Raw genomic sequence first — 27,760 nt, 5'->3', positions numbered from 1 at the left:
TGGGGTTGAAACACGTAATGGCGGACTTGCTGGGCACGAAATAAAAGTCACTTGACGGGCACAAAGAACCTTGGGTCTGCTCTTCGTGTTTTCTCTGCAAGAGGCAGCTGTTGGTGGCGAATTTTGCTCATATACATATATATATATATATATATATATATCACATTATCCCCTCGCTTTTGCCAGGTATTACAGCGTGCACCAAGCAAGAACTTCGCCAATGCACTTACCACTCAGGTGCATGATGGGAGTTGTGGTCTATGGCACTCTGACTGCAGCTGCCAGTAATTTGGCGTGGTCAGCTGACTCTCCCTTGTTTAGGGGAGGAGCGCAGGAGGACAAAAGGAGGAGTTTGGTAGTGTTTCCTGTTTGCTACAGCGTCTGAAGAAGGCTTGAAATGCCGAAATGCATTACGCTTTGCATCCTGTTATTAAAGTTTCCTCCAACAGTTCCCCGCAGTGGCCTCTGATCTCTTACAATTAAGTGGCCCATTGGAAACAATATATATATATATATCGACTCCAAGCTTCCCCAGTGCTTTTGGTGCACAAAACAGAAACACGGACTCAAGAATTAGCCGAAATCAGATTTCTTTATTCATATTATATAGGTGGAACGGTGCATGCCTCAGACGCGTTTCGAACACGAGGATGTGTCCTTGCTCACTAGACAAACAAGGAGGCTAAACAGTGAATTTAAAACACCCAATTGGCGCCAATACACAGTAGGATATAGACATAAAAAGCGGACAAAACCTGTTATGCTGTTTTACATATAGGTGTGGCCATCTTGTAATGCCTGTCCTTCTCCTCATTAAATATAACACCGTATGCACTTTATACAATTATGCAGAACTCAGATATCAAATGGAAAATACCGTAATTTGCCCTTTATAACAATAATTTAAGCAGCACTATATACAATACATATTTCCCAAATAGTTATATAAATAGATGGTATTAAAGTGCAAAGTGCTTGTATGTATATGAAAAAAACAGTGCATATATGCAATGATAAAAACGCAACTGCTTGTATAAATACATTTCATATATAATACACAAATGTTAAAAAGGCAACTGCTAGCCCTCTAAAATGTTAATGATGTACTAAAAAACATTTGATTAACGGGCAAATAACAATAAATAATACCCTTGATAGTGCAAAATGCAGTGCAAAATAGAGCAAAATTAACGATGTTGGACAAACATGTTGCTACCACTGTACTCGTGCAAATACGCCATTAGACATACGTAATGGATATCCCCTCATTCGTTAATATTTAAACATGTTGAAATATTGATCCAACAGTAATATGTGCAAATACGCTAAAATATAATATCCCATATCTGTAGACATGTCTGTACAAATACATGGAGAGACATGGGATTTCATGGCCTAAATAAAGAAAAATACAGGGGAAAATGTATATCATCTGATGTACGAATGCTTAGCTAGATTGCTCACATCATAATCTCCTACTTATATCTGTCTTAATACCCTTATGGCGCAACCCTGTGAATAGACTAATTGTGATGTGTGGTGCTGTGATAAAAACTGTCAAAAGGTAAAACCCAAATATGAAAAAACCAAAGTGATTAAAAAATGTATAACTGATTGCCTGCGCTGGAGCAGAGAGGAGGCAATGTAACCATCAGAAAAAACGTGGATTGTGTGCAAATAATTAACTTCATAATGAATGGTCAGACCTCGGATTAGTGTAGGGAACGGTGAATATATGTCGCATAATAGCATCAAAAAGGTCTGGGCAAAATGACGGTGACTGTATTTACAAAAATTGTAAAGATCTTCCCCTAAGTTCAAAACTGTTGGTGCTTTGCAGTTCAAATTGACTATATATCTAGATTCGAGTTGTCTTAGGCATTTTTCCCTATTGCCCCCTCTCTTGTTCAAAGCCACTGCATCAATGACAAAATATTGTAAATGATTTAAATCATTGTCATAGGTGGTTTTAAAATGCAGAGCGACCGGATATGCCGGATCAGAGTTCACTATCGCTCTCAAATGCTGCAATATCCGCACATGAACTTGTAGCTTGGTGCTGCCTATGTAGATCATGTTGCAGCTGCATTTTAAAACGTACACAGCAAATTCTGTGCAGCAGGTGTAATGGGATTTGAGAGCTGCTGGAATGCTGGAAAAGGGGGTCAAATAGGATGTGGTATTGACACCGAATTTACAAGCTCGACAAGAGCTACATTTAAAGAAGCCCTTACGAGGGGACAACCAATTGCCTATTTGTCTAGTCTCTGGACTGCTAGTCATTAATTCATTACACATAAAATATGCTCTTCTGAACGTGACTGTAGGGGTCATTGGAACTACCTCCTTAAGTACCTGGTCTGTTAGAATAATAGGCCATTCTTTTTTCACAATTTTTTGGATTTGTCTGGCCTGTCTACTGTAACCGGTAATCAGTCTGTTCTCCCCCATGCTAGCTGAATTGTCATCCATTACGTGTGAATCCCTGTTTGGATCCAAAAGGGAAGGGCGACTGAGAGCATTTGCTTTTTCTATGGCTAAATCTAGGCGACTAGAAGTGAAACCTCTCGCCATTAGTCTGTTCTTAGCCTCCTGCTGATGATGTTGTCTTGTTTCGGGAGTGCTACATGCCCTATGGATCCTAAGGAATTCCCCAAATGGAATGGTAGCTATAGTGTTTTGAGGGTGGAAACTGCCAGCATGCAATATGGTGTTTCCTGAAGTACTCTTTCTGTAAAGGCATGTTTCAATCTTACCATCCTGTATTTGAACTTGTACATCAAGGAAATTGGCCATTCTGGCATCTATATTGGCATATATATGTTAGATTGTATATAAATGTATCATATAGGGATTTCCAGAAAATCTGGCAAGGGTCCTGTCCTTCTGGAATTATGTTGGACACCCCTGCCCTGGGGAGCTCCTAACCTTTCTACTGAGGAGACTAATAGATTCACCCTCTTAAAGCCTGCTGTCCTCAGGTCATGCAACGTATATGGAGATGGAAGGAAGATCCCTGCCCCAGCCAAGCTTAAAGCTTTTGAACCACCCTCCCTGCATCTTCTTGCATTTTTATGGCAAAAGCAACTTTATTAAGTTCTGAAGAGCAGCAAAAACCTACTGTTCCTCTCAGCTTACTATCCCTTAACCCATAACTTTCCACTCCTGTGAAAAGGAGCCATCTGGTGAATGGCATCACAATAGTCCGCACAGAACAGCCAGGCATTATTCAACAAAGGTACATTGCAGAACCCTATTGCATGAATCCCAATCCTCACGATTCAGGCGGGAGAATACCGATTTCAAGGCTAGTTTCTCGCCTCCTGATTCCTGCATTCAAAAACCTGATTCCTTGGAGAGCTTCAGTCAGGATTGGTCTAGTGAGACTTGTAGTATTCACTGCCAGTAACCAGCTACTGCAGGCCAATGCACAACATTTGTGTCATGCAATATAGCGCGTTCTCCATGTTCCTGACAGGTAAGGGGGAAAAAAACATGCATTTCTGATATCCAATCCTGCAGCAGCATACTTTCAAGTCCCATACACAACAATGGACGCCATTCAGGCCTCGATAGAAGTCAATATGAGATGAACAATCTCTGTATTATTTTCCCAAAATCTCCCACTTTTCTCTTCTAAAATGTTCGCAGGCATGCTTTTGTTGATGATTGTTCGTGTGTCATGGGGAAAGAGGACAAGCTTTGTGTTCTTTTCATTGGATGGCCCATTTAATGCATTTCCTCTCCTTCTCCTCTTTCCTGCCTTTCCATCCCTATAAAAGCAATCAAAAGCAGTGACGTCAGGGCTATGGAAAAATGTAAATAAATGAAAATCAAACATTAGCTTGTAATTCAGATAACAGTTGATGACTTTTAAAGCTATTACAAAATTAATTTTAGGGCCTGGTGCGCGAGTCCTCTTGTTTGTCGTGAATCTGCTCCTTGCCTGCGTCTGTGTATATGTGTACACAATCATTTTAAGAGCCCTTCTTCAGCTTCAGATAAACGCCTACTTCCGGTGGTTTGTAGAAGAGTGCCTCTTACCTGCTTTGACAATTGAAGCTGTTGTGGCATGCCTTTTTGGAAGAAACATCTTTTATCATCTGATGCCTGCAATGGCGGATTTTATAGTTGGGTTCATGCAGGGAAACTTGACGATGTGCACTGTATTCGCCCTGCATGGACTTCTAGGATGTTCCTAGAAAAGATCCTCATATGTGTTTTGGCAATTGGAGCTCTTCTGGCAAGAATTTTCGGAAGAATGATCTTCTAGCATCTGTTGTCCAGGGTCATGTATTTGATCTTTGGATCCATCTTTGTAAACTGGTTTGTGACCATTGTACGCTCCTTGTGTCAGCATAGATACATGTTTACCTCCAGTTTTTCCTAGAAGGGATCCTAACTCATGCTTAGTATTAGGCATTCTCATTGCATGCGGTTTGGAAGGAATCATCATTAATCATCATGTTATTAGAACTTCAATGCTGACCAACAAAGTAGTACTTTTTGTGAGAAGCCTAATTTACATTTTGTTAGGATCATTTGAATGGTTTGTGACAGACGCGTTATCTTAGGGTTCACAATATCCATCTCATTCATGTCATGCTGTATATCTATCTCCGAGATGGTGGGTCCTCATCAACAAGGCATTTTGGGGTCACTTCATTAGACTGGGACTTTGACGATTTATATTTTAGACATAAGTTTTGAAATTATTTCTTGTGAGATGTAAGGAGGGCTGGAAATATATTTGGTTTTGCTATCGTAGCAACCCTTGTTCAGCGTTTAAGTATTCTGTTCCTCCCATCTAATCCCCCAAAATTAAAGATGCAGTGCCAAGAAATCCATAAGGGAGTTATTCCATTAGAGAACACTGAAGAAACCGAGGAACCAAACCCTGAACCCAATTTTGAGCGCCAATATTCATTTATTGAACTCCTTCTCTCCAGAGACAACATGAGGATGAGAACTTTGGTTGACCTTGGTCTAGTGCTCTTTCAGCAGTTAGCTGACCAACCCAATGTCCTTTACTGCTATGCATCAATGATATTTACTGGTGTGTGTTTCCAGCGTGATTCTTCAGCCATGTTGGCCCCAGTTGGGCTCGGTGTGGTGAAGGTTGTTTCCAACATGGTCGCCATGGGCTGAGCTGACAACGCTGGTAGAAGAGTCCTGCTGTTTACCGGATGTGCTGTGATGTCAATATCGATCACTGGAATAGGTTGAGCAAATTTCTGAATTTCACTGAAGTCCCGCAACAGCAGCATCCGAATTTTTAACCTTTTACTGTACAGGGTGAGTACTTCATTAGTTTCCAGTGACTCCCAGGGCAGACACTACTCACCTTCTGGACGTCAGGAGAGTTTCCATCAATCGGACTGTTCCAGTAACTGGATCACATGCCCCTAGCATAGACTTAACCAGCACTACAAGCTTAAGGTTGTTTGTAATCTTTTCTTATACTCATAATGTGGGAGACCTCATCCACTCACAGGATTGGCTACAAAATACGCCTATGTCTTTCAATAGCACACAATTTCCTAAGTATACTGCTCTGACCGGTATAATTTTATTAAGCACGATGGTACTTGTGAGTGCATTTTCGATTGAGTTTGGGCCAAGTAAGTTCAACGTTTGAAGACCTTGGGCCCCATCAGGATGGCCGGCAGATCACCTCTGCTGGGCCGGCAGTAGTCTCCGCCAGCCCGGCGGAGGCGATCTGCCCGCCACCCCGCAGAAATGACCCCCGCCATATTACAATGGCTGGGGGGTCAACGGCGAACGGAAAGACCGTATGCCGCTTTCCCGCCCAGTTGACATGTCGACAGGGCGGAAAAGGGTGCAATTTGTTGGCGGTGTCTGAAAGATACTGCCAGCCATATTAGAATGTGGCCTTGGAACGTGCAACTTAAAGTGCGCTCATAGCTTTCCTATTGCTTGCTATTAGTTGGTTTTATTTTCACTCCTATTTGCCTGCACCTAGAAGTGGCTTTCCTGTCCCCTTTTGGTCCATCTTGGGTTTTCCTCTTCCTCATAACATTGCCACTTTTCCATGCTTTTGCTTGGTTGCCTTCTATCGATCTATTGCTCACTTTTAGGGAACTTCTTTTTACTTTTTGGTTAACCACTGCATGGAAGCGCATTTGTTTTCCTGTGTGTTTTTCCTACTGCCGAAACCTATGCCCCTGTGCTGTATGTTCTCTTTCTTTCATGTACTCCTCACTCCCAGTGTTTCTCTCTCGGATGTCTGCACTCCACAGTCAGCGTTGCACTGTCCATTGAGTGTTTTTTTTAATGCAGTGCATCCCGGCCCCTGTGCTCTATGTCTCATGATCTCTGCTGGGCTTCATCTGGCAAATCCCACAAGCAGTGTTACTCTCTCCATTGTATGCTTCTCACCATGAAAATCACCCCACCCCACAATAAAAGAGGGGGTTAGGTGATGCTTATTTTGGATACCTTCCTCACTATCTTAAGTGGAGCGACATGTTTCAGCACTTCCTATAGTGTAAATGTGTGGGCTTTCTTCAGGAACAGAAGACCCCTCAGCTATCTTTATTTTTCCTATTAACCAGGTGGAAAAAACAAAGGTTAAATAACCAGTCTGTTAATGTTAGCAACATAGATCTTCTACATTAACCTATAGAATAAAAGCAGGAAAATAGCATGGTACATTGTATACTGGCATTGCATATGAAATAGAGTGTTATCTGCAGTTCATTTGTGCCCTAGTTCCATCCTGGTGAATAGAGTACCTCGATAATCCTATGTGATATGTTCCTTACAATTTGAGTTTCAGATCACAAACACCCGTGGATCTGCTCAATACATTAATGCGGTTCCTTTTTTACTATAAACAGATCTTGGGCAACCAAGACGCCAGGTCGGTCAGGCTTTAGGCTAGTTTATTCCTGGGATTTACTTAAATAAAGGAGTTGGATGACATTATGCCATAACCAGCTCATAAATTCACATGGTTCTGTGTTGCATTGGAACAATCTGGAAACCCATATTGGACACCACACTGGTGAAAACAAGCATTTATACCACAAACTTCCTGGGGTGTTCTCCCATCATGAGACACATACATCACTCTGGAAATAAACACCATTATAAACATTTCAGAAAGTGAAAGTCTGTGTGGTGGGTCCAGACAACAGTGGGACACTGTTGATGGTTGGAAACTGAAGCAAGGTCAAAATACATGCGAGAAATAGGACAATCAGACTGCAAAATAATACATCAATGCAGTTCATTTGGATGAATATGTCTTAACAAGGGATGTGAAATCAATCAATCAATCAATCAAGAACTTTTATAGCGCGCTACTCACCCGGGAGGGTCTCAAGGCGCTTGGGGAAGGGGTTCGCTACTGCTCGAACAGCCAGGTCTTCAGTTGCTTCCTGAATTCAATTCAATTCAATTCAATTAATTTATATAGCGCGCTACATACCCAGAGGGTCTCAAGGCGCTTGGAGATGGGTGGGGGATTACTTGTCGAATATCCAGATTTTAAGTTGTTTTCACAGTTAATGTTTTAAGGTGGTCCTGGGTCAGCCGGAGGTGGATGGGGAGGGAGTTCCATGTCTTGGCCGCCAGGTAGGAGAAGGATCTGCCTCCGGCGGTGGCTCTTCGGATGCGTGGTACGGTGGCGAGGGCGAGGCTAGCAGACCGTAGCTGGCGGGTGGGTGTGTGGAAGGTCAGGCGGTCGTTGAGGTACTTGGGGCCCAGGTCGTGGAGAGACTTGTGTGCGTGGGTGAGGAGCCTGAACGTGATCCTCTTGTTGACGGGGAGCCAGTGCAGGTCCCTCAGGTGGCCGGAGATGTGGTTGCATCGGGGGATGTCCAGGATGAGACGGGCGGAGGCGTTCTGGTGCTTGGAAAGATTTGTAGAAACAAGTAAAACTGTTTCAGGGCCAGACTGATAGACATCCGGTGTCACACTGAAAATCAAATCGAGGGAATTGACCATAGTGAATCAAGAAAGAGGTGCATGCATTTTATTATTACTATTTCCGTTGAAAGTACAAGTAACTGTCATGTTAAAAGGTGGTGATTCTGTTATTACAACCAGTGGAATATTTTAATATTGTACATTGTCACATGCATATTTTCTTCACACTTAATGAAGAATCCTATAGAAGATGTCTATTTGCTTCTCAAAAGCCTCAAAGACACTATTTTCAGTCGATCAAAACATAAGGGTAACAAATAGCTACAGTAAAGGCAATACCAAAATTTCTATCCTTGGCAAAGTTGAATAAATCTACACTTTTACAGGATGTGATGTTATCATTCTGAGAGGACTTTGACAATACTGCACACTTCCAAAATTCCTCAAAGGCGTCTCTGGCAGTAGTTTGCTTCCTTGGGGACCTCTGCAGTAATAAGAGGTAGAAACAATGTTCCTTCCGGGTAGTTGCCAAATCTCTGTAAAGTGAGTGCCTTAAAATAGTTGCTGGTGATTCTAGCAATAGCTCTGTGCTCCTGGAAGTCCCTGCGGTCCATGCCAAGCAAGGGACACTGGCTTGAGGGGATGTCTGAGCCCTCTGGTGCCCGGCTCGGCAGGTTAGAGGATGTAAGGCCCAGGGTAGAAGCTGATCCTGTCACACATCTGCCTCACAAAATTACACACCTGACATCATGTGACTGACTCCCCCAAAAGACATTCAATAGCCTCAGCCTTGACAAGAGACCGACTCCTGCACAGCCATACTTGCCGTTCACAGGCACAAGCGTGACGTCATGTGACCACTCATCCACTATGAAACCAGCCTCTCATAAGAACCAACCTAACATGTGACCAACTCTGCCCCTCCCCATCGCCTTTCAAAGGCAGCAGCTTCACTTGACAGCAGGGGTTAATTCGTAGAAATATAAGGGCCAGGGCCCATGGTCTGCTGCTGCAGCTGTTCCCCATCCAGAACACCTGCCACTGCTGCAAAATGGCAGGTATAGCATTGCTTATTAATCATAACACATAAACAAGTATGTCAGTTTTGGACAATTGAAGGTCACCACAAGCTTTAGGCAAGGCCTAGAAGTGCACGCTGTATTTTTTTTTTAATAGATTGATTGGATTGATTTTTTAAAACACAGTTCTGCCGTCCATTGCTCAAAAAAAGAGGGTCACCTTGTGGTTTACTCTGAATACTTTGTGCTGGTGGCAAGCGCCCACACTTATTTCTAAATACCGGCACAAACAAAGCACTGTTTGACACACTGTACTCTAGTCTTGATACACCTTTGAAGGTCCCGGCCTGATCTGCGCCCACTTTTCTTCAAACCTCTGCGCGATTCATTAGCATTAGAATGACAAAACACTGACTCTGCCCCAACCCTATGTATTCTTTCGAGACAGCAGCCGGACATGTGACAGATTGCCCAGTCCTATATGCCTTTCATGGACACTCTCTTGAAGTTCGACTAACTCTACTCTAGACTCAGAGGTCTCGCAGACAAACGGTTGACTTTACACTATCCCTGCCTACTTTTTTAAGGCTCCATCTGGGCATGATACTCTCTTTCAAACCCTACTGGAATTTTTTGGAGGCTACCATGAGACCAACTGACTCTGCTCGTACTCTACATCCCGCGACAGGTACGACCTTGACATGTGACTGACTATGCAGTCCTACCAATGTGCCTTTCATTGCTGACTGCACAGTGATACCATGTCTCTCATTGTCACAAGAATGAGCTGCGACTGACTTTCCCCCACCATAAAGGCTTTTCAATGGGACACGCTTGGCAAGCAACTAATTCTCTCCTAGCCATGTACTCCTTTCACAAGCACCAACAGGTCATCACTTACTTGGCCCAAGTATTACCAACTTTAACAGGCCTAGGCCGAGATTCTGTAAACTGTTGCTGAATGAGGCTGCGCTGCGTTGCGTGATAGGGAGAGAACAGGAGAGCGCCATATTCACAGAGATGCAGCACTCTTCTCCCCTCTCACTAGCACCGGCACTGATTTCATTTGCCCAGCGCGAGGCACACACCTTAGCGTCGTAGTGCTAGGGTGCTCCTGAATCTAGCATAGGTTTTGTACCAAGGGTACCCTTCTATGCCTAAACACACTTCGAAACATCTCCTACTTTGTATGTGTGCTGTACAGTGCAGAATGCATGCAATGTCGGAAAATAAAGGAGACATTAAAACATTTCTTCTTTCAATGCTTGCTTTACAGCTGCTTTAAATTTTTGACGCGAAGCTATGTCTACTAATGTTAGTAAATAGGGTTTGCGTCAAAAAGCATAGGTGGTTGAATTGGAATGTCCATGTTACACCCAGGTAGCGCATCCTTGATGCGAAGTAATGCAAAGCAGCATTTTGGGTTGCTTTGCGTTGATTTTCCATACAAACGAACTTAGCATTGGTATGTTAATCCCCAAATAGGTCTAGTGTCAGGTTAGCGTTACAAAGGTAACCCTAACCCAACACTAAACCTATTTGAATCTTACTTCTTCCCACGTTTCTGCACCTCCTAGGATCATGTGGCCAGCACTGCTTCTGAGCAGTGGAGTCACCCTTGCGCCAAAAGGCTATTTTTAGAAATTCTCTCTTACCCCATATCTTGAGTGACAGGCTCTTCTAAACACCTTTCTGGGAAGGTGGTTGGCACCTCCCCTCACTTGCCAGGAAACCAAAACACCCGGAGTTGCATAGCTGGGTGAGGTGTGGCAACCTGGTGGCCATCAACATTGTGAACAGATGCAGCTCCGCGTCTGGGATTGTACACAGCCTGATATAGGAGCATTCAAATGCTTTTCGAGGAGGTTGACACCTGTGAGTCTGTCTAGAGCATAGTGATGTAGACTGGGGTGAGGCTTTGCCAAATTACATTGACCTACTAGGTTACTGCAATTTCTTAATACATGGAAAAGCCAAAGACTCCGTAAAAACAAGGATCAGAGTTTTCATGCAGCACTTTTGTACTTCTTGATGTTTATCTATTTACAAAAAATATAAAACAGTCGTTAAATGCCTCTCACTTACCCTAGTGCGTTAGCTACCTCTGTTGTACCTGTCCTGTATGTGTGAGAGAATCGTGCTGCTGCCAATTGTCCGTAACTTATTGTTTGTGTCAGGGAAGGTTGCTCTCCGACTGTCCAATTTATACCTTTATTGTGTTGTGACACTCGGCATAAAACATTTCAATCCACATAAGAAAAAATAAATCCACTTTTCCAATTCTTGTATTAATGCATGATATGAGTGAAAGAAAGAGTAAACTCTCACAAAACATGTGGGCAGAGTTTACTTTTGATTTTCTGCATGAAACAAGCAGTTTTTGAAATGAAGTAGGTGACTTTGTAAAATTATAAAATATAGCTATCAAGTGCCCCCATGTCATGAACCCCCCAGCCAATTTTTGGAATCTTAGGTAACAGCACTCTGCATGCTGGTGTTTCGATCTCTGCTGGGCTTCCCCTGGCAAATCCCACAAGCAGTGTTACTCTCTCCATTGTATGCTTCTCCCCATGAAAATCAACCCACCCCACAATAAAAGAGGGGGTTAGGTGATGCTTATTCGTTTACCTTCCTCACTGTCTTAAGTGGATCGACATGTTTCAACACATCCTATAGTGTATATCTGTGGGCTTTCTTCAGGAGCAGAAGACCCCTCAACTGTCTTTATCTTTCCTATTAACCAGGTGGAAAAAACAAAGGTTAAATAACCAGTCTGTTAACCCCTTCAGCACGGCGCGAATTTTCTCGCTGTGCTGAAGGTTCTAATGAGCCTATTGGCTCATGACGGAACGGTTCCGTCATGAGCACAGCTCAACCGACGCTCATGACGGAACCGTTCCGTCATGAGCATGGAAGGGGTTAATGTTAGCAACATGGATCTTCTACAGTAACCTATAGAATAAAAGCAGGAAAATAGCATGGTGCATCGTATACCGGCATTGCATATGACGGATGTATGACGTTAAAACGCATACTTTTACATCGCATACCATTACAACGCAATTTTTACAAAGCAGGATCCTTTACAACGCATGTCATTACATAGCAGATGCCATTACAACGCATGCCATTACAACATAAGTATAGGTAAGTATACCTTTTTTTAAAAAATTGTAATTAATAAATATTTAATTAATTTAATTAAATTAATTTAATTTATTTAAAGTCGTTTTTTTAAAAACTGAACCCTTAAAATACCCCTGTACCCCTATACCCAAAACCTATCCCTAATCCCTAAAGCTACCCCTGTACCCCAAAACCCAAACCTAGCCCTGAACCCTAAAAATACCCCTGTACGCCATAACCCAAACCTGGCCCATAACCCTAAAAATACCCCTGAACCCTAAAAATACCGCTGTACCCCATAACCCAAACCTAGCCCTGAACCCTAAAAATACCCCTGTACCCCATAACTCAAACCTAGCCCTGAACCCTAAAAATACCCCTGTACCCCAAAACCCAAACCTAGCCCTGAACCCTAAAAATACCCCAGTACCCCATAACCCAAAGCTAGCCCTGAACCCTAAAAATACCCCTGTACCCCATAACCCAAACCTAGCCCTGAACCCTAAAAATACCCCTGTACCCCATTACCCAAACCTAGCCCTGCACCCTAAAAATACCCCTGTACCCCATAACCCAAACCTAGCCCTGAACCCTAAAAATACCCCTGTACCCCATAACCCAAACCTAGCCCATAACCCTAAAAAGACCCCTGTACCCCAAAACACAAACCTAGCCCTGAACCCTAAAAATACCCCTGTACCCCATAACCCAAACCTAGCCCATAACCCTAAAAATACCCCTGTACCCCAAAACCCAAACATAGCCCTGAACCCTAAAAATACCCCTGCACCCCAAAACCCAAATTAAATAAATGTTTTAAAAAAGATAAACTTACCTATCCTTACATTGTAATGGCATGCGTTGTAATAGCATCTGCTATGTAATGACATGCGTTGTAAAGGCAGGCGTTGTAAAGGATCCTGCGTTGTAGTGGTTGCGTTGTAAAAGTAGTCCGTTGTAACAGTTGCGTTGTAACTGTTGTTTCCCCATATGACATAGAGTGTTATATGAAGGTCATTTGTGCCCTTGTTCCATCCTGGGGACAGAATAGAATACCTCGATTATCCTGTGCGATATGTTCCTTACAATTTTAGTTTCAGATCACAAACACCCGTGGATCTGCTCAATACATTGATGCGGTTCCTTTTTCCTATACACAGGTCTTGGGCAACCAAGACACCACGTCGGTCAGGCTTTAGCCTAGTTCATTCCTCGGGTTGAATTAAAGATACGAGTCGGGTGACATTAAGCCATAACAAGACCATAAATTCACATGATTCTGTGTTACATTGGAACAATCTGGAAACCCATATTGGACATCACACGAGTGAAAACAAACATTATTACTACAAACTTCCAGGGGTGTTCTCCCATCATGACACACATACATCACTCTGGATATAAACACCATTATAAACGTTTCAGAAAGTGAAAGCCTGTGTGGTGGGTCCAGACAACAGTGGGACACTGTTGATGGTTGGAAACTGAAGCAAGGTCAGAATACATGCGAGAAATTGGAAAATAAGACGTCAAAATAATACATCAATGCAGTTCATTTGGATGAATACGTCTTAACAAGCGATGTGAAAGATTTGCTCAAACAAGAAAAACTGTTTCAGGGCCAGACTGATGGACATCCGGTGTCACACTAAAAATTCAATCAAGAGAATTGACCATACTGAATTAAGCAAAAGGTGCATGCATTTGATCATTAATATTTCCGCTGAAAGTACAAGTAACTGCCTTTTTAAAAGGTGGTTATTCTGTTATTACATCCAGTGGAATATTTTAATATTGTACATTATCACATGCATAATTTCTTCACACTTAATGTAGAATCCTATAGAAGATGTCTATTTGCTTCTCGAAAGCCCCAATGATACTATTTTCAGTCGTTCAAAACATAAGGGTAAAAAATAGCTACAGTAAAGGCAATACCAACGTTTTTATCCTTGACGAAGTGGAATAAATCTACACTTTTACAGGATGTGATGTCATAATTCTGTGAGGACTTTGAAAATACTGCACACTTCCCAGAAATCCTCAAAGGCGTCTCTCGCAGTAGTTTCCTTCTGGGGGACCTCTGCAGTAAAAAGTCTTAGAAACAATGTTCCTTCCGGGTAGTTGCCAAACCTCTTTAAAGTGAATGCCTTAACCCCTTCGATGCTGATGACGAGCTCAGCTCGTCATCACCCACGGGGGTCGTGTGCTGATGACGAGCTGAGCTCGTCATGGTGCCACTAAAATGGCATTTTCCAGCACAGGGGGGGAAAACGCCTAGCAGCCAAGTGGTTAAAATAGTTGCTGGTGATTCTTGGGTTGCTTTGCGTTGCTTTTCCATACAAACCAACACTAACACCAATTAGCATTGGTATGTAGATCCCCAAATAGGTCTAGTGTCAGGTAAGCATTACAAAGGTAACCCTAACCCAACACTAAACCTATTTGAATCTGACTTCTTCCCACATTTCTGCACCTCCGAGGATCATGTGGCCAGCACTGATTCTGAGCAGTGGAGTCACCCTTGTGCCAGACGGCTATTTTTTGAAATTCATTCATACCCCATATCTTGAGTGACAGGCTCTTCTAAACACCTTTCTGGGAAGGTGATTCGCACCTCCCCTCACTTGCCAGGAAACCAAATACCCTGAGGTGCATGGCTGGGTGAGGTGTGGCAACCTGGTGGCCATCAACATTGTGAACAGATGCAGCACAGCGGCTGGGAATGTACAAAGCCTGATATACGAGCATTCAAATGCTTTTCGAGGAAGTTGGCTTCTGTGTGTCTGTCTAGAGCATAGTTATGGAGACTGGGGAGAGGCTTTGCCAAATTACATTGACCTACTAGGTTACTGCAATTTCTCAATAAATGGAAAGACCAAAGACTCAGTAAAAACAGGTATCAGAGTTTTAGCAGTTTTGTACTTCTTGATGTTTATCTATTTGTAAAAAATATAAAACAGTCCTTTAATGCCTCTCACTTACTCTAGTACGTTAGCTACCTCTGCTGTACTTGTCCTGTTTGCGTGAGAGTAAATGTAAATGTCACTAGTCCATTACTTATTATTTGTGTTAGGGAAGGTTGCTCTCCGACTGTCCAATTTGTATCTTTATAGTGTTGTGACACTCTGTATAAAACATTTCAATCCACAGAAGAAAAAAAAATCCACATTTCCAATTCTTGTATTAATGCATGATTTGAGTGACAGAGAGAGTGAACTCTCACAAAACATGTGGGCAGAGTTTACTTTTGATTTTCTGCATGAAACAAGCAATTTTTGAAATGAAGTAGGTGACTTTGTAAAATTTTAAAAACATAGCTGACAAGTGCCCCCATGTCATGAACCCCCCAGCCAATTTTTGGAATCTTAGGTAACAGCACTCTGCATGTTGGTGTTTGGATCTCTGCTGGACTTCCTCTGGCAAATCCCACATGCAGTGTTACACTCTCCATTGTATGCTTCTCTCCATGAAAATCACCCCACCCCACAATAAAAGAGGGGGTTAGGTGATGCTTATTCGTTTACCTTCCTCACTGTCTTAAGTGGATCGACATGTTTCAGCACATCCTATAGTGTATATCGGTGGGCTTTCTTCAGGAGCAGAAGACCCCTCAACTATCTTTATCTTTCCTATTAACCAGGTGGAAAAAACAAAGGTTAAATGACAAGTCTGTTAATGTTAGCAACATAGATCTTCTACAGTAACCTATTGAATAAAAGCAGGACAATAGCATGGTGCATCGTATACCGGCATTGCATATGACATAGAGTGTTACATGCAGGTCATCTGTGTCCTTGTTCCATCCTGGTGACAGAATAGAATACCTCGAATATCCTGTGTGATATGTTCCTTACAATTTTAGTTTCAGATCACAAACACCCGTGGATCTGCTCAATACATTGATGCAGATGTATGACGTTACAATGCATACTTTTACCACGCATGCCTTTACAACGCGTTTTTTACATCGCAAACCTTTACAACGCATAGCGCTTTGGGGTGCTTGATAGTGAAAAGTTTAATTTACTATTCCAACTCCAGTCCCCGTGGACACTAGGGAAGGTGTTGGATAGTAAATTAAACTTATTCCCTATCCTAGAGCGCCCCCCCAGCGCAATGCGTTGTAATGGTTTGCGTTGTAATGGTTGCGTTGTAATGGTAGTGCGTTGTAAAAGTTTCGTTGTAATGGTTGTTCACCCATTGATGCGGTTCCTTTTTCCAATACACAAGTCTTGGGCACCCAAGACACCAGGTCTGTCAGGCTTTAGCCTAGTTCATTCCTCTGGTTGAATTAAATATACGAGTCGGGTGACATTAAGCCATAACAAGACCATAAATTCACATGATTCTGTGTTGCATTGGAACAATCTGGAAACCCATACTGGACATCACACTAGTGAAAACAAACATTAATACCACAAACTTCCAGGGGTGTTCTCCCATCATGACCTCATACATCACTCTGGATATAAACACCATTATAAACATTTCAGAAAGTGAATGCCTGTGTGGTGGGTCCAGACAACAGTGGGACACTGTTGATGGTTGGAAACTGAAGCAAGGTCAGAATACATGCGAGAAATTGGAAAATAAGACGACAAAATAATACATCAATGCAGTTCGTTTGGATGAATATGTCTTAACAAGCGAGGTGAAAGATTTGCTCAAACAAGAAAAACTGTTTCAGAGCCAGACTGATGGACATCCGGTGTCACACAAAAAATTAAATCAAGAGAATTGACCATACTGAATTAAGCAAAAGGTGCATGCATTTGATAATTAAAATTTCCGTTGAAAGTACAAGTAACTGTCATGTTAAAAGGTGGTTATTCTGTTATTACATGCAGTGAAATATTTTAATATTGTATATTATCATATGCATAATTTCTTCACACTTAATGTAGAATCCTATAGAAGATGTCTATTTTCTTCTCAAAATCCCCAAAGATACTATTTTCAGTCGTTCAAAACATAAGGGTAAAAAATAGCTACAGTAAAGGCAATACCAACGTTTTTATCCTTGACGAAGTGGAATAAATCTACACTTTTACAGGATGTGATGTCATAATTCTGTGAGGACTTTGAAAATACTGCACACTTCCCAGAAATCCTCAAAGGCGTCTCTCGCAGTAGTTTGCTTCCGAGGGACCTCTGCAGTAAAAATTGGTAGAAACAATGTTTCTCCCGGGTAGTTGCCAAACCTCTTTAAAGTGAATGCCTTAAAATAGTTGCTGGTGATTCTTGGGTTGCTTTGCGTCGCTTTTCCATACAAACCAACACTAACACCAATTAGCATTGGTATGTTAATCCCCCAATAGGTCTAGTGTCAGGTAAGCGTTACAAAGGTAACCCTAACCCAACACTAAACCTATTTGAATCTGACTTCTTCCCACATTTCTGTACCTCCGAGGATCATGTGGCCAGCACTGGTTCAGAGCAGTGGAGTCACCCTTGCGCCAGACGGCTATTTTTAGAAATTCTCTCATTCCCCATATCTTGAGTAACAGGCTCTTCTAAACACCTTTCTGGGAAGGTGATTCGCACCTCCCCTCACTTGCCAGGAAACCAAATACCCTGAGGTGCATGCTGGGTGAGGTGTGGCAACCTGGTGGCCGTCAACATTGTGAACAGATGCAGCACCACGGCTGGGAAAGTACAAAGCCTGATATACAAGCATTCAAATGCTTTTCGAGGAAGTTGGCTTCTGTGTGTCTGTCTAGAGCATAGTTATGGAGACTGGGGAGAGGCTTTGCCAAATTACGTTGACCTACTAGGTTACTGCAATTTCTCAATAAATGGAAAGACCAAAGACTCAGTAAAAACAGGTATCAGAGTTTCAGCAGTTTTGTACTTCTTGATGTTTATCTATTTGTAAAAAATATAAAACAATCCTTTAATGCCTCTCACTTACTCTAGTACGTTAGCTACCTCTGTTGTACTTGTCCTGTTTGCGTGAGAGTAAATGTAAATGTAACTAGTCCGTTACTTATTATTTGTGTTAGGGAAGGTTGCTCTCCGACTGTCCAATTTGTACCTTTATAGTGTTGTGACACTCGGTATAAAACATTTCAATCCACAGAAGAAAAAAAAATCCACATTTCCAATTCTTGTATTAATGCATGATATGAGTGAAAGAGAGAGTGAACTCTCACAAAACATGTGGGCAGAGTTTACTTTTGATTTTCTGCATGAAACAAGCAATTTTTGAAATGAAGTAGGTGACTTTGTAAAATTTTAAAAACATAGCTGACAAGTGCCCCCATGTCATGAACCCCCAGCCAATTTTGGGAATCTTAGGTAACAGCACTCTGCATGCTGGTGTTTCGATCTCTGCTGGGCTTCCCCTGGCAAATCCCACATGCAGTGTTACTCTCTCCATTGTAGGCTTCTCCCCATGAAAATCACCCCACCCCACAATAAAAGAGGGGGTTAGGTGATGCTTATTCGTTTACCTTTCTCACTGTCTTAAGTGGATCGACATGTTTCAGCACATCCTATAGTGTATATCTGTGGGCTTTCTTCAGGAGCAGAAGACCCCTCAACTATCTTTATCTTTCCTATTAACCAGGTGGAAAAAACAAAGGTTAAATAACCAGTCTGTTAATGTTAGCAACATAGATCTTCTACAGTAACCTATAGAATAAAAGCAGGAAAATAGCATGGTGCATCGTATACCGGCATTGCATATGACATAGAGTGTTATATGCAGGTCATCTGTGTCCTTGTTCCATCCTGGTGACAGAATAGAATACCTCGATTATCCTGTGTGATATGTTCCTTACAATTTTAGTTTCGGATCACAAACACCCTTGGATCTGCTCAATACATTGATGCGGTTCCTTTTTCTAATACACAATACACAGGTTTTGGGCACCCAAGACACCAGGTCTGTCAGGCTTTAGCCTAGTTCATTCCTCGGGTTGAATTAAAGATACGAGTCGGGTGACATTAAGCCATAACAAGACCATAAATTCACACGATTCTGTGTAGCATTGGAACAATCTGGAAACCCATATTGGACATCACACTAGTGAAAACTAACATTAATACCACAAACTTCCAGGGGTGTTCTCCCATCATGACACACATACATCACTCTGGATGTAAACACCATTATAAACATTTCAGAAAGTGAAAGCCTGTGTGGTGGGTCCAGACAACAGTGGGATACTGTTGATGGTTCGAAACTGAAGCAAGGTCAGAATACATGCGAGAAATTGGAAAATAAGACGACAAAATAATACATCAATGCAGTTCATTTGGATGAATATGTCTTAACAAGCGATGTGAAAGATTTGCTTAAACAAGAAAAACTGTTTCAGGGCCAGACTGATGGACATCCGGTGTCACACTAAAAATTAAATCAAGAGAATTGACCATACTGAATTAAGCAAAAGGTGCATGCATTTGATCATTAAAATTTCCGTTGAAAGTACAAGTAACTGTCATGTTAAAAGGTGGTTATTCTGTTATTACATGCAGTGGAATATTTTATTTTGTACATTATCACATGCATAATTTCTTCACACTGAGGGCTCGATTCCGATCCGGTAAAATGCGCTCCGAATCGTCGTACGGAGCAATTTTCCCCGTACGAATCGTACCCATCCCCGTACGTACGACGAAGTACGATCCGTACCAGGAGCCAAGGACCGTACGAGTCGTACAGGACTCCGTACGACTAAAATATCCGTACGAGTCTCACTTGGAACGCGCTGTACGTGACATCGCTACGGGTCGCGGCTGGTTTTTACGACCCAGCAAGTACGATTCGTGTCGGGTACGCAGCCTTTTTTTTACGGGAGCTGGAAACAGCAGTAAACGCATAGTTCGCGCCGAAACAAGTACAGAATGCCCCTCCCCGGGGACGCCGCGTACCCCACATGATCGCCGGGGTACGTGCCGTACCCCTGCGATCATGTGGGGTACGCGCCGTGTACCCAGCGTACATGGGGTGCGCACCGTACACCCACCGTACATGGGGTACGGTGCGTACCCCATGTACGCTGGGTGTACGGCATGTACCCCACATGATCGCAGGGGTACGGCACGTACCCCGGCGATCATGTGGGGTACGCGGCGTACGGTGTGTACGTGATTGAGCGCTTTTCCGTACGGATCGCCCTTACCTGACGCGGACCGTACGAATAGCGTCCTGATCACCCGGTCCGGATCGTACTCGCCGGGTCGTACGGTGTGTTTACGATTCGTACGGAAACGGCTCCGGATACGAATCGTACGGGGGATTTTTTTTACCCGATCGGAATCGAGCCCTTAATGTAGAATCCTATAGAAGATGTCTATTTGCTTCTCAAAAGCCCCAAAGATACTATTTTCAGTCGTTCAAAAAATAAGGGTAAATAATAGCTATAGTAAAGGCAATACCAACGTTTTTATCCTTGACGAAGTGGAATAAATCTACACTTTTACAGGATGTGATGTCATAATTCTGTGAGGACTTTGAAAATACTGCACACTTCCCAGAAATCCTCAAAGGCGTCTCTCGCAGTAGTTTGCTTCTGGGGGACCTCTGCAGTAAAAATTGGTAGAAACAATGTTTCTCCCGGGTAGTTGCCAAACCTCTTTAAAGTGAATGCCTTAAAATAGTTGCTGGTGATTCCTGGGTTGCTTTGCGTTGCTTTTCCATACAAACCAACACTAACACCAATTAGCATTGGTATGTTAATCCCCAAATAGGTCTAGTGTCAGGCGTTACAAAGGTAACCCTAACCCAACACTAAACCTATTTGAATCTGACTTCTTCCCACATTTCTGTACCTCCGAGGACCATGTGGCCAGCACTGGTCCTGAGCAGTGGAGTCACCCTTGTGCCAGACGGCTATTTTTAGAAATTCTCTCATCGCCCATATCTTGAGTGACAGGCTCTTCTAAACACCTTTCTGGGAAGATGATTCGCACCTCCCCTCACTTGCCAGGAAACCAAATACCCTGAGGTGCATGGCTGGGTGAGGTGTGGCAACCTGGTGGCCATCAACATTGTGAACAGATGCAGCACAGCGGCTGGGAATGTACAAAGCCTGATATACGAGCATTCAAATACTTTTCGAGGAAGTTGGCTTCTGTGTGTCTGTCTAGAGCATAGTTTTGGAGACTGATAGAGGCTTTGCCAAATTACATTGACCTACTAGGTTACTGCAATTTCTCAATAAATGGAAAGACCAAAGACTCAGTAAAAACAGTTATCAGAGTTTCAGCAGTTTTGTACTTCTTGATGTTTATCTATTTGTAAAAAATATAAAACAGTCCTTTAATGCCTCTCACTTACTCTAGTACGTTAGCTACCTCTGTTGTACCTGTCCTGTTTGCCTGAGAGATTTGTGCTGCTGCCACTAGTCCGTAACTTAATATTTGTGTTAGGGAAGGTTGCTCTCCGACTGTCCAATTTGTACCTTTATAGTTTTGTGACACTCGGTATGAAACATTTCAATCCACAGAAGAAAAAATAATCCACATTTCCAATTTTTGTATTAATGCATGATATGATCGAAAGAGTTAACCCTCACAAAACATGTGGGCAGAGTTTACTTTAGATTTTCTGCCTGACACAAGCAGTTTTTGAAATGAAGTAGGTGACTTTGTAAACTTTTAAAACATAGCTGACAAGTGCCCCTTGTGCCATGAACTCCCCCTCCAATCTTTGGCATTTTAGGTAACAGCACTCTGCATGCTGGTGTTTTGATCTCATATTGAAACAGTTAAAAAGAAAACTACAAACTCCACAATACAACATGTTGGTTGCAGAAAAAACATTGATGATGGCATCCTATGTCATATTACTGCGGAGCTGAGTTTTGAAATGGCAAATAAAATCTCGTTCCTGCCTTTCTGCCATTTTTCCTTGTAGGGGTCCTCGCTTAACCCCACCTTGTTTAATGTCTATGTCACCCCCTTAGCAGAAGTAATTAAATCACATGGGGCCAGATGTACGACCATTGAAAATTGAGAGTCGCAATTTGCGAGTCGCAAAATTCAATGTACAACAGTGTCTCAAACACTGTTTGTGATTCCCAATGGGGTCGCAAAATGCGAGGCGCATGAATATGAATGAGCCACTCGCAATTTGTGACCCCAATGGGAATGGCTGGACGTCCCAGTGATGGTGGCCTGCTCGGCTCAGCAGACATCCATGTCTGGGACTGCTTTAAAATAAAGCAGTTTTTTTATGCAGCCCGTTTTCCTTAAAACAAAATAGGATGCATTTAAAAATAATTAAATTAAACTTTTTCGTTTAATTTTTCAAGGGCGGGCAGTGTTCCCCGGGACCACTGCCTGCCCCTAAAGAATATTTTCCCCTGCATTTACAAAGGGGAAGGGATCCCCTGGGGACCCATTCCCTTTTGCGAGTGCATTACTACCCTCTTGAAGAGGGTCGTAATTTGCAAGTGTTTTGCAACCGCAATTGCAAAATATTCATACATGGCTTTTGGCTCACTATTAGGAAGGGAACTCCCCTTTCTAATAGCTAGTCCCAAAACACTATTTTGTGAGTCTCAATTTCTTTGGGACTTGCAAAATAGTGTTTGTACATGGCCTCAAAAGGATTTAGCACGCACAAACGTGTTGCAAGCCCCATTGTGCATGCTAAATTCCTTTGTACATCTGGCCCATGGTTTCTCATCTTATGCTGACAACACTAAATTTATCAACTCTTTGGTCAGAGACGAAAATCAGACAATATCCAGATTCCATAACTGCATGATGGGTGTGAGCACCTGGATGAGTAGGAACTGTTTGAAATTTATGTCAAATTGCGTCCTTTTTCCTCCACATTTTAGGGATTCTAAGGGTACACTGGGTTTGTGTATTTCCCTGGAGGTGACCAAGAAAATAGACAAAATGTATCTACATTTTTTTTTAAACGAGATAAAAACTGCTGCCCAAGAAACTATCGTTTTTCCCCCAAAAGGCTTTCAGTAACAAGCAGGGTTGTATAATAAAATATATGTTTTAACAAAGTTGTGGGGGTTTGCTAAGAAATAGGCCATTGTTCCGAATTTTTTTGCTTGAAACCTATTTGTGGTGAAAACAGGTTTCAAATCCATGGGTGCACTAAGCAAACTATACATTGCTAAAATGTAGGCAACATTCTGAATTAGGCAAGGGATCATTTGTCAAGGTACCTGGTTTTTCTGAAGAAACTAACTTTTGAAAATGAAAAAATATCGAAAATGAGTAGATTTTGGGCCCTCGCACAGCTAGCATCTAGGGAAAGTTACCAAACGTGTACATTTTCCAGAACTAGACACCAGTGGGAGTCAAAAGTGGCATTACTTGTGTGGCTCACCCAGAAGCCCATGAAACCTCGAACTATGATTGAAAACATATCTTGAGGAAAACGTCTAAATCTGGTGAGAGCCAAAAATTTCCTATCACCCAACATTCCCCTATATATCAAAATACACATGGTACCTCATGTGTGTGGGTATGTCTAGTCCCCCTGACAGTAAGAGGCCCAAAATGCAACATGGACACATCAAATTGTTCCCCTGAAAACCAACACTTTTTTAAATTTGGGTAGCCGTAGATGTTTCCATACAAATCAGTGTACCAACAAGTCTCTTGATAAAAATGGAACATCACATGTGTGGGTGATTCCTACTGCCTACAACATAAATTGGTCCCAAAACACAACATAGACACATCAAATATTTCTACTGAAAACACTTTTTTTGTAATCTGGGTAGCTGAAGATATTGGCACTAGCTCAGCCGACACGAAGGGTAGATCCAAACCTGCACATTTGTACAAACTAGATAACAGGGGGAATCCAAGGTGGTGTGACTTGTGTGGTTTACATCAGATTGTTTTGTCTAGAAATCCTTTGCAGGCCTCAAACTTTTGGCTAAAAACACAAATTTTCCTCACATTTCTCTACAGAATACGTCAGGAATCAGTAGGAAGCCACACATTTCCTGCCAATTAGCTTACCCCCAAGCCTCTTGATATAAATAGTACATCACATGTATGGCTAGCCTAAATGGATAGCCTAGAGCCCGCAAACGAAAAGGGCCAAAATGCAACATGGATACTTCATTTTTTTCAACATAAAACAGACCCATTTTTTACAATTTGGGTGGCTGTAATTTTGGGCCCTAGCTCAGCAAGCACTTAGGAAACTCATCAAAAATGCATGTTTCTGAAAGGTAGACACCAGGGGGGAGTGCAGGGGAAAGACTTGCGAGGCTCTCCCCAGGTTGTTTTACCTTCAAGCTTTTGCAAACTACTAGCCAACAACAGTTCAAACACATACCAGTCAAACACCAGTCCACATACACTGCTGACTAAACACCACACAGACATCACCATGAAGCTCCACACCACTTCCTTTCTAAAAAACCTCCTGAATGAACTGATTACTCAAACAAAGCACATGCAGAAAAAAATAAAACATCCATCTAAAAGCAGCACGTTTTTTTCAAATTTAAAATATCCACCTATTGGTAGAAGATGAAAAAACATTTAGAATTGCATGCACAACAGGTGTAACTAAATACCTATTGGTAACCTGGTGTCTAAATAGAAAATATATATCAATACAGGCCATAGTAATTTGACATTTACTCAAATGGTTTCTCCCAATACTTGAGGTGCATATAGTCAATTTTAAAGCATGTGGGCAAACGTGGGCCAAGATTAGAAACACACTCCGAGCAGTACAAACACCTCTCCTTTTGTACTCCTCTTCAGACACAGACTACACATCTCCGACAAGGAAAGTATTTTTTCCGTGTTGGAGGAATGTATTTAGGAATGTGGCAATTTTTCAATCTATCCACATCCTCAACTACTACGTTTCATTGGTGGATGTGTGGGAACACCCACACTACACCCATGAAATGCCTTTTCATGGCAGAGTAACGCAACATAGCAATTTGCACTGTATTGCGTTACTCTAGATTTATCAACCCAGGCAAGACTACGCAAGGTGGCCTTTTCTGGCTTGATAAATCTAACTTAAGAGTTGTGTCACTCTTGCACCACATTGCATAGTGAAAGATCAATGCAACTGCTTGACAAATATGACACCGGATTTATTTGTTTGGCGAGTGCAATCTTTAATTTTTACCTTATCCTTGTTGAGTTTATTATATGCACACCAGCAGCCATGTCAGCAACCTACTAGTATTATCAATTTCACAATCCATAAATTTTAAATCACTCTACACCATTCACCTCTGACATTTTCAGACAAATGTTCGCTTTGAGTGTGTACTCAACTCTTACGCATTCAATTATTTGCACAATGCGCATTTTTATTGTGCCTAATAGTGTTGGGGTGGTCTACTTGGGTGTCCATGTCAGTGATGTTACGAAACTTGAGGGGGCCACCCCATTCTCCATGCCAGTCAAGAGCTCTTAAGCGAGCGACCCACCATACTGCCCATGAAACACGTAAAAACATGCCTCCCTATGTTTTTAGTTGACCCTCTCTGAAAACCAGGACATGTTCTAAAATTGTCGAAATCTAATGGGACAGCTGGTGAAAAATCTGGACTGTCCTGGTGATTCCAGGACACCTAGTCATCCTAGGCCCTCCAGAGGTTGGTGGCTTGTGCTCTTCTCTAGTAGTCAGTTCTAGCTGCGAGGCAGGGGCTCCTAGTGAGGCACTGCAGCAGATGCAGGAGTCAATGAAAAGTACCAAGAGGAAGGATGCAACCATGGACTATCATTTAGAAGTCACCAGGGATCTCACCTGCGACACCTTGCTACCAAGGGCCCTCCCCTTGCGACCCATGGCCCTCCCCTTGCGACCCTGGGAACTCCCCTTGCAACCCATGGCAGGTAGATCAAAATGAAGAGCAGAGGGCAAATAGGATGCCGATAAGAACTGTTTACTTTCAGAAACTTCTCGTGCTTGTGTCAGCTGCTTTCTGTTTTGTGAAATAAATATATTCATCCTGGCAATGTACGCTCTGATAAACTTTCCTCGGTTGTTTTGATTGCAAAGATTAATACAATATACGATCCTTAAAATGTAAAGCCTTATTTCTCTATTCTGGCCAGATAGATAGCTTCCAAATTACAATGCTTTGTAAAAGGAATAGATGGCCCTGAATCGGGTGCTCCTGGTGACATGGACTACCTGGTAAACTTACTATACATTAATACCAGCCTAAGGGCCTGAGGAAGAGGAGATTGTATATCTATCTGATAGATTTGAGAACAGAGCCAAACTTTGCATTTATAAAAACTTTTTAAAAATAAATTATGTGGCCACCTCCCCGAGAAGACTATTTCATTAATATATAAGAAGCTTATTAACCATATGGAGGACCCGCTGGTACTTCTAAGAACACACTGGAGTGAGGATAGAATGGGGTTGGATGATGAGGACTGGCGGGAGGCGGTCTCCTCTCCACAGGTGGTAGCGATACAGATGAGGCTTAGGTTAGTAAAACTAAAAATCCTTTATAGGTCATATGTTATGGGGCCCCGTCTGGTCCGTATGGGTCAGTCGGAGGGTGGGGAATGTAGGAGGGGGTGCGGGGAGCTTGGAACGTTCATGCATATATTATGGCACTGTTCTGGGGTGCAAATGTACTGGGAGAAGATTCACAATACGTTACTAGTTGTCCTGGGGGTGGAGATACATCCGGAGGCACGCAGGTGTATTCTGAATGTCTGGGAACCTACGGATCAGACTGCATATGGAAAGCAATGGGTAGCATTGGCTTACATGATAGCTAAGCGGAATATTGCCCAGTTATGGGGTGCCAGCCAGCCGCCCCGGGTCGAGAAGTGGGAGGAGGACCTGGATTGGTGCATGTTCAGGGAGAGGTCGGTATATGTGGCTAGGGGGTGTCCGGCGAAATGGGGGAGGGTCTGGGAGGCTTGGATCATTACCACAGAGATGTTTGTAGGCCGCCGATGTGTCCTCAGGAAGTGGAGGCGCATGTGTCCCCTTGATCCATTACCTACCATCTTGAATGTATGAAAATGCACTATATAACTTGCAAGAGCTGCTGATGTCACCTGATGTTTTTCTTTGTCGTTTTGTTAATAAAAAGATTTAAAAAAATAAAAAATAATGATGTGACACCCCACCAAATCAGCTATACCAGGTTTGATAAACTCCAGACAGTCCTGACCTTCGAGCCAATAGCATGTTGCATTTTTGGAGATGTTATTAATTTCCCTAAACAGAGTCGGTAAAATCAAGAACAGTTACAAAATTAATATAATCAAAATGGCACAATACATCAGAGCTAGTGAAGAAGACATCAAACACCTTTCTTTGTATTGAGACAGCCTAATTAACTAAAAGCAGACCGGAGCCTAAATAACTAAAAGCAGACCGGCTGTGTGCTTGCGTTATACAAAAAAATGAGTAAATCTATATACAATTAAATGGTTAGTTTTGCTTTTTGTGCTCTGTAAAAAAAGAGAATGCACATACTTCTTTTAGAGAAATGTGATCCACTTGACTCAACTAGAGCTTGGGTGACCAACCGTCCGTAAATTTCACAGACCGTTCGTATTTTGGATTTCACGTCCGTTGTCCATGACGATCCCTTTTACGGATGCCTTTTGTCCGTAGTTTTGGGCATTGGGGAACTTCACTGTTACCCTGCCAGAAGCCTCACCTCCCTGATGGGGCTGCCACACACTCATCCTCTGAGCGCACTGAGAGCAAGGCAAGCCCCATCCACCCATTGTCTTTCTTTATGGGGCTGATTGCCACATACATAATGACAATG

The 27,760-nt window shown here is 42.5% G+C and overlaps 1 pseudogene; it reads left to right on the top strand.

Annotated features, from left to right (window-relative positions):
• The first annotated feature begins 3,465 nt into the window (after window positions 1-3,465).
• The window catches only part of LOC147706174 (solute carrier family 2, facilitated glucose transporter member 10-like), a 73,830-nt pseudogene continuing 49,535 nt past the window's right edge, over window positions 3,466-27,760 (top strand).

Source organism: Lissotriton vulgaris, chromosome 7 (genome assembly GCF_964263255.1).
Source record: "Lissotriton vulgaris chromosome 7, aLisVul1.2, whole genome shotgun sequence".
In the NCBI taxonomy this organism is placed as follows: Eukaryota; Metazoa; Chordata; class Amphibia; order Caudata; family Salamandridae; genus Lissotriton; species Lissotriton vulgaris.
The sequence above is the reverse complement of the archived record's forward strand: the minus strand, read 5'-3'. Positions and strand labels throughout refer to the sequence as shown.